Consider the following 12,702-nt stretch of genomic DNA (forward strand, 5'->3'; position numbering starts at 1 on the left):
GTAAATTTACGTCCGTACAGTAGAATGCAGAAGAAGACATTTCAACACACTTCAGCAGTAAAAAAACACACACAAATGTTGTCTAGAGTAATTTTTGCTTATTAGTACGGTTGAACTGGATCATCGAAGGTCAGAAGCAAAGAATGGGATTAAATACATAAAGGATATTTGTGTTGTTTAACATTTAATTATTGCAGGTTCGCGTCATATTCTGAGTTGCATTATTTGTATTCATTTTGAGGAATACTGAATCTGTTTTTTTTTTTGTGAGTGAGATGAATTAATGCATATTCATATTTATTTTAGAACTACAGTAACATCTTCTGATTTCTCTCAACATGGGGACAGGAGAGCTGTCAATCAATAAATTGGAGAAAAAGTAACTTGCGTTACTTATTTTAAAAAGTAACTCCGATATTCTCTTGTAAATTAAAAAGTAATGCGTTACTTTACTAGTTACTTGAACAAAGTAATCTGATTACGTAACTCGCGTTACTTGTAATGCGTTACCCCCAACACTGGTAGGCACAATATAATTCAACAAAGAAACGCAATGCCAGTGTGGGGGTTCCGTTCCGTCCCATTGGAGTCCACCGCCTGACCAGCAGGCTGCAGAATGGAGCATCTCTGAATGAGCAGAAACTCTTGGTTCCTCCCCGCACTAACGCTACTGCGCTCCGGCGGACGCTGCAGAGTGCAGACGGGTGAGCACGGGTGCCTCGCCCGCAACAGCGTGCTTCTAGCCTGGACACTTTTCTCGGATGTGTTACTTATGTCCGCTTCAACGGGCAAAGCATCTTTCCGGTTTTGGTCGTTCACTTTATGGCCATATGTATTAGGAAACTCAACTGATGCTGGACATAAAGTGACTTTTACGGAAACGGAGTCGGTGTGAGTTTATAACGGTAAGATGTCACATTATGGCATTTTTACTTTAGTTGATCGCCTGCGCATCTACAGTCACGGGGATTTTTTGAAAGTGAATGTTTACAATGGAAAGTACCGCAGTCGAAATATTTTTTTCTCTTGTTTTACATTAGTCTTGTCCTCGTTCCCATGGTGAATGTATACCAAAACCGCGTGCTGCATTGTGGGATACCTGAAGGCTTTTATAGGCAGTTTTATAGGGTTAATTCATAAAGGCATTTCCCTTTTTGTCTGTTATTGTCAAATAACAAATGTAAGATTTAATAATGCAGCATTTTGTGTGTGAAAATGGTACGTGGAATTAGGATAAAGCATCCGAAGACCCTGTTTTGACTCGACTATCAGGGGTGTTTATGAGTCTGAAGACCATTAGGATTCACTTGGTCTTAAAGTAACTTTCTATAGGTATGTGATATTTTAAGTCTATCTCTGTTTGCTTTATCCTCCACCGTTATCAGAAGTCACTTGAGATAAGCTCAGGCTTTTTTGGCTCAAAACACTAAAACTTTGGTCATTTATTGCCTGTTGTACCAATACAATGACATTCTTTGCAAAGACCAAACAAACCTCAAAACAATAAAACTAGCAGGATAACAGAAGAAACAATAAAACAGTGTAAGTAGAGTACAAAAAGACAAAGTATGAATACATGGGTTTATGTAGTAAAGTAGTAGTAACATACATAGCCTAAAAAAGTGCTACAAAATGTGAACTTTTAAAATAGTGTTTATATATTTACAAACGTTTGGGTTTTTTATGTTTTTGAAAAAAGTGTCTTATGCTTACCAAGGCTGCATTTATTTGATAAAAAGTACAGTAAAACAGTAGTATTGGAAAATATTATTACACTTTAAAGGGTTAGTTCACCCAAAAATGAAAATTAGGCTGTGTTTTAGGCTGCGTTTACACTGGCACAAAAAATCCGATCTTTCGCTCACATCTGACACAGATCGGAATTTGTTGCACACGTGTAAACACAAAAACCCGCACGAGATCCGATTTTTTTTGCACCCGATCTGAGCCACTTCCAAATGTGGATTTTAATCGGATACACATCTAATATCTGATCTGAACATCCGACCTACTGGTTTGAACAGGTTTGAACACATATCCGATTCTCCACAGAACTCCCAATGCGAGGGCGACACCTTTGCTCATAAAGGTTTTTAATGGCGTTTTAATGCCGGGGTGCTGTATGCGCTCGCATTTTATTGAGATGGAAACTTTTTATAGGTAAGAAATTGCACATTCAGGAGCTGGTTTTCAACCCCCACCCCGTGAATTTTGAAAATACAACAGCTAAAAGCTACATATTTCTCAGCAATGAGGTGATAACTAAGCAGTTTTTGTAATTAAACCGACAAGCTTGTTTGCAATGCTTCACAATCGCTCGCTCGCACGTGGGTGCATGCGTCTCTCTCTCTCTCCTTAATTCGAATTCATTTCAATAAATATCATCTTTATTTCACTAAAGAATTCTACCTCTAACGAGCTGTAGATAAAATAGTCTAACAAATTAAAATTACCGTTATTTTCCGGTCTTTATCCGTTCAGTCAGATTTTGTGCTGCAAAACATCCATGACAGCCGTTGTCCATGCTGGCAAATAATAATGGCCAATGGCCATTAATTATATAAATAATTTTAAAAGCACGGCCATTTAAAACCCTATGGTCTACCATGTGCATTGTGCATAGATCACTGCAGACAATCCTTTTGGGTGGGAATTAGGCTAATGTAAACACAGATATCGGATACCAGTCGTGTCAAAAGTGAATGTAAACAGATGTGCCAAAAAATCGGATATGGTCAAAAGATCGGATCTGTGCATTAAGACTTGCAGTGTAAACGCAGCCTTACTGTGTTTGCTTAATACTAAATGGGGACATTCCATAGACTTCTACTGTTTTTATATGCAGCCAGTTATAAATATAAATGAATAACTAGTACTAGTTCTCACTCTGAACAAAAGCATATTGGTAAAACTGTAAATATATAGTAAATGCAGATGTACTTACATTTATGCATTTAGCTGACTATTATTTCCAAAATTGCTTACAATACAGGAACATTGGTAATTTGTCACAAAGCCAAGGTAAATAGAGCAGATGAGAAATTCAGAAAAGAAGAAAAAGACAAAAATATTTTGTGTGAGAGTGTGTGTATTTGAATTGTGAACTGGTTTAGTGTGTGTGCCCTTACCAAAAAGTAGTATACTTCAAGTTTATTTTATTAAGTATACTTAAGTAAAGTTCAAGTATATTTTTAAGTATACTTTATGTAGCAAGTATACAAATATCAGTGTACTGGTAGTATACTTGTAAGTGTACTATTTCAATACTCCTTGGGACTAAATTGGCCCACTTTCTAGTATATAAAAGTATACTTTTAAGTATACTTTAAGTATAACAGTAGTAAACTTTAAGTACACAACTAGTTTACAACAATATTTTTAGCTTGTCATTTGAACAGTCAATAGCAAATACTTAAACTAATAACAAAACATACTTACAGTCGCTGATTCAGAAGCGCCAGATTATCATAGCAAAGTTGGAATTGACCCTTTTTTTTTTTTTTTTAAATAGCCTTTGTGCACAGCCAGCCTTGTACTCTTCTAGGTTCAAAAAACTGTCGTCCATAAAATGCGTTGCACAAATTCGAACATCTGGGTTGTGCTGTTCTGTTGTAAATAAATCTTAACCAATGATTCCTAATTGCATCTACTTCCGTAAGGCCAAATAAAGTGCTTTTGCTTTCGCACTGAAATACACAGCGTCTCACTGACATGGCTGTATCAACACTACTGCTGTTCCTGAAACCACGCCTTCTTTCTTTGCGTGCACATTTGGGCGGCATTATGCTAATATTTCCACATAGTGACGTAGATATGTGGGGGCGTGTTAGAACGAGCCGTTTTAGGTAGGCGTGGTTGACTCTTAACTTTTATAAAGAATATCTCTTTGGATTTGAGACTTTAGTCTTTGCAACTTTACAGATCTTCTTTATGCACCAAGAGCTTGTAACACTCCAAAGAGAAAGGAAAAATTGAAATCGCATCATATGACCCCTTTAAGGGTGTCAAAATTCTAAGAATTATGTAATTTTGCTCTTTTTCCTGTGTTTTAGACTTGCATAGTGGAATTTGGATAAAAGTGATTTAGAGTTGAACAAACAAGTGAAATCCACTGATATATTCATTTATACAAGTTTAAAAATGTATTTATTCTGAACTTAAAATCTAAAAAATCTAAATGTCAATAAAACTTTAAAAATCAATGATGAAGATAATCAGCAAATAATTTCATTATTATTACTATGAATTCCCTTATTAGAGCATTGGTATTGATGACGGTCATTATCAGGGCAAAAGCAGACCTGATAATGTTCCAAAAGACCAATCAGATTCGAGCATTTCAGAGGGCTGTGTAAAAATGGCTTTAAATAAAGACAAATGATAGACCCAGAAAAAGATGGAATAAGCTATATTATGTTAAAACATTTAAGCGCAGAGGGCAAGAAGAAGCTGTTAATGTTATTTAATAGAGTATGGCATGAAGGGGAAATTCCTGAGAATTGGAAAAAAGCTATAATTATCCCGATAAGGAAGCCAGGTAAAGATGCTAGTAAGCCATCCAATTATAGGCTTATAGCCTTAACCTCCCATATGTGTAAATATATGTAAAGGATGGTCAATGAGAGTGTAATACAGTTCGTAGTTCGGAAGAAGGACGAGGAAGTCAGGGGTGGTGGGTAAACCTCTTTATTGGTCCCCACAACAAAAATAAAACAAAGAATAAGTGCTGCTCGGCTCTCTGCCTCCACAGTCTTGTCTACGGTCACACAACGCACACTGCTCCAACTCTCTCTCAATCACCCCTTCTCCCAGGTCTGCGGGCGCTTATGTCTCATCTCTCCCCCAGTCACTGGAATTACAAACAGGTGTTAATCATTATTCACTTGACCTCCTTATCACCGCTCGTCTCCAAACCCTTTCTCCCGCTGCAGCCTTTCGCCTTCCCACACCCCCCTTGCCACAATGTACCTTCCTTGTAGGTGTGTTCAGATGTAGTATATAACGTTTTTATTAACGTCAAAGAGCGAACGGAAGAGTAACAAATTGGTGTAACCCGAACGGCGTGGTGAAGGCTGTTTTTTCCTTGGATAATGGCGACAAGGGGATCTGCCAATACCCTTTCGTTAAATCCAGTGTCGAATAAAAGCGAGCCGAACCTAACCGATCAAGCAGCTCGTCAACTTGGGGCATTGGATAAGCGTCGAATTTTGACACTACATTCACCTTTCTGTAATCCACACAGAAACGGATGGAGCCGTCCGTTTTAGGCACTAAAACTATCGGGCTTGGCCAGACGCTATGCGATTCTTCTATTACTCCCAACCCTAGCATGGCCGTTAATTCATCCTGTACCACTTTTTCTTGTGCTCCTGTAAACGATAGGGGCGGCTGCGCGCCACTTCCCCCGGGGATCGTTTCGATGTGGTGCTGTATGAGGTTCGTGCGACCGGGCAGGGGTGAAAACACATCAGCAAAATCCGCTTGCAACTTGGCTAGCTCGGTGAGCTGCAGCGGCGAGAGGTGATCTCCCCCCGGGACCAGAGCGAGCGGATTGGTTTTGACAGCCGCTTCCGGTCCGAGATCTTCCTCTGCCGAAACGGCCGCTGCTAACCCCACCGAGGTCACCTCATTCCAACGTTTTAAAAGGTTGAGATGATAAATTTGACATGAAGTACCCCTGTCTGTTCGCCTTACCTCATAATCGAGATCAAACACGTCCGCAAAATCTGCTTGCAACTTGGCTAACTCCGTGAGCTGCAGCGGCGAGAGGTGATCTCCCCCAGGGACCAGCGTGAGCGGATTGGTTTTGACAGCCACTTCCGGTCCGAGATCTTCCTCTGCCGAAACGGCCGCTGCTAACCCAACCGAGGGCACCATCTGCTTGCAACTTCGCTAACTCAGTGAGCTGCAGTGGCGAGAGGTGATCTCCCCCGGGGACCAGAGCGAGCGGATTGGTTTTGACAGCCGCTTCTGGTCCGAGATCTTCCTCTGCCGAAACGGCCGCCACTAACTCAACCGAGGTCACCTCATTCCAACGTTTTAAAAGATTGAGATGATAAATTTGACATGAAGTACCCCTGTCTGTTCGCCTTACCTCATAATCGAGATCCCCCACTCGCCGTGTAACCACAAAAGGTCCTTGCCACTTCGCGAGTAATTTAGAACTAGACGTTGGAAGTAATACAAGCACTTTCTCTCCTGGTGTAAATTACCGGGCTCGCATACCACTGTTGTACAGCCGACTCTGTCTGTCCTGAGCCTGGAGCAAATTCTCCATAGACAGCCGCCCCAGAGTGTGGAGTTTTGCTCGGAGGTCCATGACATACTGAATTTCACTACGGCTGTTTGAAGGCCCCTCCTCCCAAGCCTCTCTAATGACGTCAAGCACCCCGCGGGGCTGACGACCATAGAGGAGCTCGAATGGGGAAAACCCCGTGGAGGCTTGTGGAACCTCCCGCACCGTGAACAACAGGGGCTCGAGCCATTTATCCCAATTTTTGGCGTCTTCCTTAACAAACTTACGAACCATGGATTTTAACGTGCGATTAAATCGATCCACCAAGCCATCTGTTTGTGGATGATAGACGCTGGTGCGAATCGATTTAATGCCCAGGAGTTCGTATAGTTCGCTTAACGTACGTGACATAAACGCCGTGCCCTGATCAGTGAGAATCTCTTTGGGGATCCCCACTCGGGAGATGACTCGAAACAGTGCGTCGTCAGGCTGGAGAAGCTGTCCGTCGATGGTGCGGACCCGGTCATACGCATTTTTAAGCGTCTCATCACGAGGCTGCTCCAGCAGAAAGTCATCTAGCTCAGGGGATATAAGCTCCTCCCTCGCTCTCGTTTCCTCTGAGTCAGCCTGTGACGGTCCCGAAACCGCATCCCCTGTCTGGTACCCTGGAAAACCCCACCCCGCTGTGGGGTTCGTGGGGGCGCATTACTACGAGACCTACGCGACCTCTCGCAGGCTCACAGCGATGCATTCCTGGCAGTGGATTCTGTTCTTGCTTGATACTCGAGAGAATCTAGCGTCTGTACGGAGCGCATTAGCCTCTGAATGCATGCTATGTGATGCAGTCGCAGTGAGATTTCCAGCCTAGCGTCCGTGGTTTGAGTCCTGCTGCTGCCAAAGCAGCTAGCCGGACTGTTTGCTTAGATTGTAGGGGTGTGCACAAATAGTCGAATATTCGATCAGTAATTATTATTCGAAAAATAAAAACACTTCAAATTTTATTACGTGTTGCTTTGCTGGCCGTAAATGCAAAGCACGCAAACTAAAAGTCAGTTATAACTAAATGCACTGGGTGTAGCCATGGAACATGTTAACAAGTTGATTTATTTGATCACATAATGTCGTCTGCCTCCTGAAGTTTGGAATTATTCTGATCAAAATGACCTTTACTAAATGATCTTTCAAAATTGAATTATTTTTGATCAAATGAATCAGTGAAACTGAGTTATCATAATATCACCACCACAATGAGAAATCACATGAAATCCAAACACCAGTGGACCGAGGAAAGACAGCTGTCCATCACTGCATTACGAATGCAGGCAAGCGCAGCTGTGAGCTGAGAAGAGACCTTACTGTATCTAACAGCGATCTGATCTGGAGGCATATGCTTCCTTTAAGTTTCCTCAAGGGAGAGTGGTTTAAGAACAGAAAACACAAAGCGCTGTAAGAAACTTTGCTTAGCACACCCTTATCTTTGTGTCTCTTGAACGTCTGTCTTGTCGCGCATTCCTATTGTTATCAGACTGAGAAGCCAACTTTAACATAGGCCGACTCCAGTGTATGTACGTTCCGTACTGTAATTTGCACTGTCTGCTTTATTTTTCCATTTGCTCTGCTTGAACTTAAATGATATATATATAATATATATAATTTATGATATATATACAGTGGGTACGGAAAGTATTCAGACCCCCTTAAATTTTTCACTCTTTTTGTTCAGAAACTGTGACAAAATCTTGATTATTAAAAAATAACTTCTTTCTCATTATTTCATCATTTAACTAAACAAATATTCGAATATTTGTTTTTTATTAGCCCAAATATTTAAATACAATATTTTTGAAAAATGCCCATCCCTAGTAGATTGTAAGTGGAGCATGGACGTGATGGGAAATGTTTTCCCCTTTCAGGTATTCAATGTTGTTTCTAATTCTTTATACAAATAAGAAACGGTGTAATATGAGAGAGTGGATGTGCCAGGTATGATGCATTTGCGAGAAAGAGACGGGTAAAGAGCTTTTATTTTCTGTTCTCTCCTGAGGGATAGCAGTCAGCATTTGCAAGAGCACGTCCAGCTCTCAAGGGGATTATAGTGATGCTTGAACTAAGCAAGCTTAGCTCTCGAAGGAGTTAAATGGGTGTTGTGTGATGCTGTCACAATAATCGGTTCCATCTAGGCTTGACTCTCTCGAGGGATGAGAGTTGAGCCCCTACACTCTGTGGTTCGGTTCCCATGGCCGCCATTGCAGTGAGGTGGGATCAAGCACGAGGGTTGTACGCGGGGCACGAGAGGAGTAGAAAGTTTCCATTCAAGCTCCTCTTGTTACCTCTCTTAAGTGGAAGTTCAAAGTATCAAAGATGTACTTGTTTAAAAACAGTTTTCTTTGATGGCTATCCAGATTGTAGCAAGGTGTCCCTCCCCAATGAGTTTGGGTTTTAAGTAGGGTTCCTTACTCTCTTCTTAGTAACATCTCAAGTCAGGCTGCTATTTACTATGGCCCATCTGAAACATCAAAGTTGGTAGCTGTCTGAGGACAGATTCCCTGTGACTAGCTGCTCATTGGCTCGAGATGTCCCTCACTAAGAATGTGAATATTGAAGTAGGGTTCCTTGCTCCCTCTGTTTGATCTGCATGTATGGGTTGGTCTGCCCCCCCTTACTAGGGGCTTTAAGTGGGTGGTCCCCCTTTTTTTGGTTCCTTGGATTGAATTCTCATATAGTCTTCTAGGTCGTATAGTCTCCTAGGTAGCAGCCTCTTTAGAGATGGTAGTTTCCCTTTGACAAGCTACTCTTGGCTTGGGCTGTTTCCCTTGTAATTAGAGGTTTTTTTAAGTAGACAGTCCACCTATGGCTATAGGTTGAGTCTCTTTTAGGCTCCCTATTCGGGAAGTATGTTTGTCAAAGATGTACCGGTTGAGGCTGGTTTCCTTTGATAAGATCTCCCCCCTGAGTTGTGAGCTCTTTCCCTACCTAATATTTCTAGTAGCAGGGTCGGGCTGCCTCCCCGCTTTCTAGGGCTTTAAGTAGGCGGTCCCCCTGAGGTTCCTTTTTGATATATTAGGCTGCCTCCTCTGATTTAAGGGTATTTTCAAGCAGGTGGTCCCCAGGAATCCCACATGCTTTGGGCTGTTGTAGAAAATATTAATTAATCTTAATTCAATATAATACATAGAATTATATCTAGTCAAAAGAAAAAAAATATTCTACTATCATCTACTATTATGACTGTGTGAGGATTGCAGTGTGTGCTTAGAACAGAGTGAACTATTTAAAGCTTGGAAAACACTCATATATGGAAAAGGACCTTGTTCCTATGTACAGGAGTTAGAAATAAGTACGTGACAAGATATTGATCACCCTTCAGGAGCTCATATATGATAAAGATTCCTTGTCTAAAAATACAAAAAGACATGTATGGAATCTGTTGAACAGCTTTGTACTGTATATATGTAAGTGCAAAGCTGGATTGGGTGGTGGTGTTTGCAAACATTACTCGGCTTTGTTACCTCTGGCTTCAAAACCTCCAAGACTTCAGAGCAATTTATTCTAACCAGAAAGATTCCACAACATATTAGCACCCGAACAGGGACTGTAAAGAGCAAGGAACCACAACGGGCTGGCTGAACGAGCAACACAAACAGGTGGCCACCTAAAATAGGTAAGCATTTTTGCTTAGTTTGCGTTGTTCGCCAGAACTGCCCGTAGTGGTAAGAATACTGAAAATTCTTGCAGATTAATTCCGACACACCGTCCTCGCGATGGGTAAACAAAGCGGATATGTACGATCTAAGTTATTCGTCTCCCAGCAATTAGCCAACCTCACTCCTAAATCTACTCCAGCAGAGCGGCCAATATTTCGAGCAAAGTTCGCAAGGCCCCGAACTCGCCTCGCTCGACACCACCATCGCCCCGCACAAGACCCGGCTCTCCTTAAGCGCTGGATCGCAGCGGCAGGCCTTCAACGAGCCTGGGCCGCACCACAGATCTCACCGCATTTCCCGTCAAATGTCACAAACCACTCCCCTTTCCCGCTGCCTACAGCTAAATCAGCGAAATAATTAAATGTATCATTTTGATGGCGGATTGTAATCCATAAAGGATTATGTGTTTATGAAACACATGTGAATGAAATTAAATTATATTCTTATAGTTATAAATGTGCTTCTGATTACAGATAGCCTGGGATTACAAAGATTTGTATTTTAAAGAAAACCAGTTCGAAGGGAGCATAATTTGCTTTTTGGGTTGAATATCCACACCAGTGCGGTGACTGACTGCCACACATAGCCTACTCTTCAGAACATTAGATTAATCCGCGCTGGAGCCGTGCCGACTCACAACCCACGCAAGCTACATAATTCCGCACACAGCTGCAATTCCAGGTTTTCAAACAGAGTTGGCGACAAAGAGGCAAAACGTACGGACTGCAGCTTTAACTAGCCTATGTGCACATGTAGTAGCACAAAAGACTATACAGTGTGCTCTATGGGCACAATGTGTTTAACACAATTACATTTTTTAATCATACCTGACAGCAGAGAGACACAGCAGCGAGAGTTCTGGTGCAGAGCTCCAGAGACTCTCACACACTGCATGGGGGTTTTTCTGACTACAGAATCCCCAAAGTAGTGTTTTGTCACTTTCCTTATATACCCAAATCAGAAAAACAAAGAAATCTTCAAATCAGTTGTAAAAACATAAAAGATCTTTTGGTTTGTTAGGTTCTGTGATCCAGGGTCACACCTGGCTGGAGATAGATAAACATTCCCACAGACCCTTAAAGAGGAACACACCCCCTCCTCAGCAGAACACAATTCTACAAAAGTTTTCAGTATTTCTTATAATACAAGTGACTACTGTGAAATTGAGACCTTTTTTCATTCTACGGTCGGCAAAGGCTTACCCGTCCAATGCCGTGAGTATCGAGCTCCCGTCGGATGCCGGCGAGAGTCTCCCGGCCACACACCTTTACCTTTCCGTTCGACGGTCGGCGAGGCTCAGCCGTCCAATGCCATGAGTCTTGACCTCCCGCCGAACGCTGTCCGAGCTCTCTCGGCTAACCTCACGTCTTTTCCCCCCGCCTGGCAAGGCTTACCCGTTCGATGTCCTGAGTCTTGATCTCCCATTGGATGCCGTGAGAGCTCTCCCAGTTGGGTTTTCCTTTTCTCTCCCCGCCCGGCAAGGCTTACCCGTCTGATGCAGTGAGTCTTGATCTCCCGTCGGATGTCGTGAGAGTCCTCCTTGCCAGACGGCCCAAAGCCTTTTTACCTTGCCAAACCGAAAGGACCCACACGTCCGCCGTCCTGAGTAGTGATCTCCGGGCGGAGGCTTCATGTGCCCTCTCGGTCAGCCATTTGCCCTCTGCCCACTGATCAGCAGGGGTTTGTCAGCCAGTAGGGCCCGTACGCCGACACCGTGAGCTGTTCCAGTCGAGGCAACTCGGGCCCTCCTGGTCGGGCTATACAATCACGCTGCTCCTCCCCCATCGGCCGATAGGGCTCACCCGTTCCAACGCTGTGAGCTGCTTCCGTTAAGCATCGGCTCGAGCCCTCCCGACTGGGCGCCCCAAACCACATAGTCCAATACCAGCAGCGGGTAGGGCCTACCCTTCCAATGCATAAGTCGCTCCCACCGGGGTACGTAGGCTCTTCCAGCCCGCCATCCAGGCGACGTCTTGAACATCAGCCCCCGCCAGATCTCAGTGCTTATTTTGGGGGGGGTCCTTAGTCTGGCGGCTGTCCTTTGCTCAATTGCTTTTTGGGGGGTACTCTATGTTCGGGCCATTCCTGAGCTTGGAGCCCTTCCCCGGACAGCACGCCAAATATGCATTACCATACTTCAGCTAATTATATGTAAGCGTGATCTCGTGAATATACCATATAACTTTGGGATTCCTGTGTCATGAATCATTGTGGCAGCCATGACCGGGAGCACTGGCATTGAGGAGGCAAGACAGGCAGTTCTGGGCAGCCTCTTTACTGGCTGCAGTTAGCATCGAGGTGGATGAGAAAGGGAGCTTTGTCATCGGGGAGTCACAGATGGAGGCAGAAGGCTACGGTATTCAGAAGACTGGCAGGAACCACAGGAAAGGAGTGGCTATGATGGGAACCTTTTGGACTTAGGACAGTGCAAACCAAAAAAAAAGAAAAAAGGGAAAAGCAAAAGAATATACAAAATGATGTTTTATTAACAAAGTTCGGGAGGAGCACGTTCAGATAATTATAGTGGATGCGCTATACTATTATTATTTAGAAAGTGACCAATAATCTGTGACCAATATTTTATATGTAGATTGATTTCTCCTCTCTAAACTGTTTCTCAAGCACGTTCTTTCATCACCACTGCTTCGTGAATATGACGAATCACAACACCACGGAGACAAGAGGAAAACTGGGATTAAAGTCCAAAACCTGTCTTGAAATAACCTAACAAATCAATCGGGGCTAAAGCGGTTCCATTAACGA

This window comes from Sinocyclocheilus anshuiensis, unplaced genomic scaffold (assembly GCF_001515605.1).
Source record: "Sinocyclocheilus anshuiensis isolate Anshui unplaced genomic scaffold, SAMN03320099.WGS_v1.1 scaffold112, whole genome shotgun sequence".
In the NCBI taxonomy this organism is placed as follows: domain Eukaryota; kingdom Metazoa; phylum Chordata; class Actinopteri; order Cypriniformes; family Cyprinidae; genus Sinocyclocheilus; species Sinocyclocheilus anshuiensis.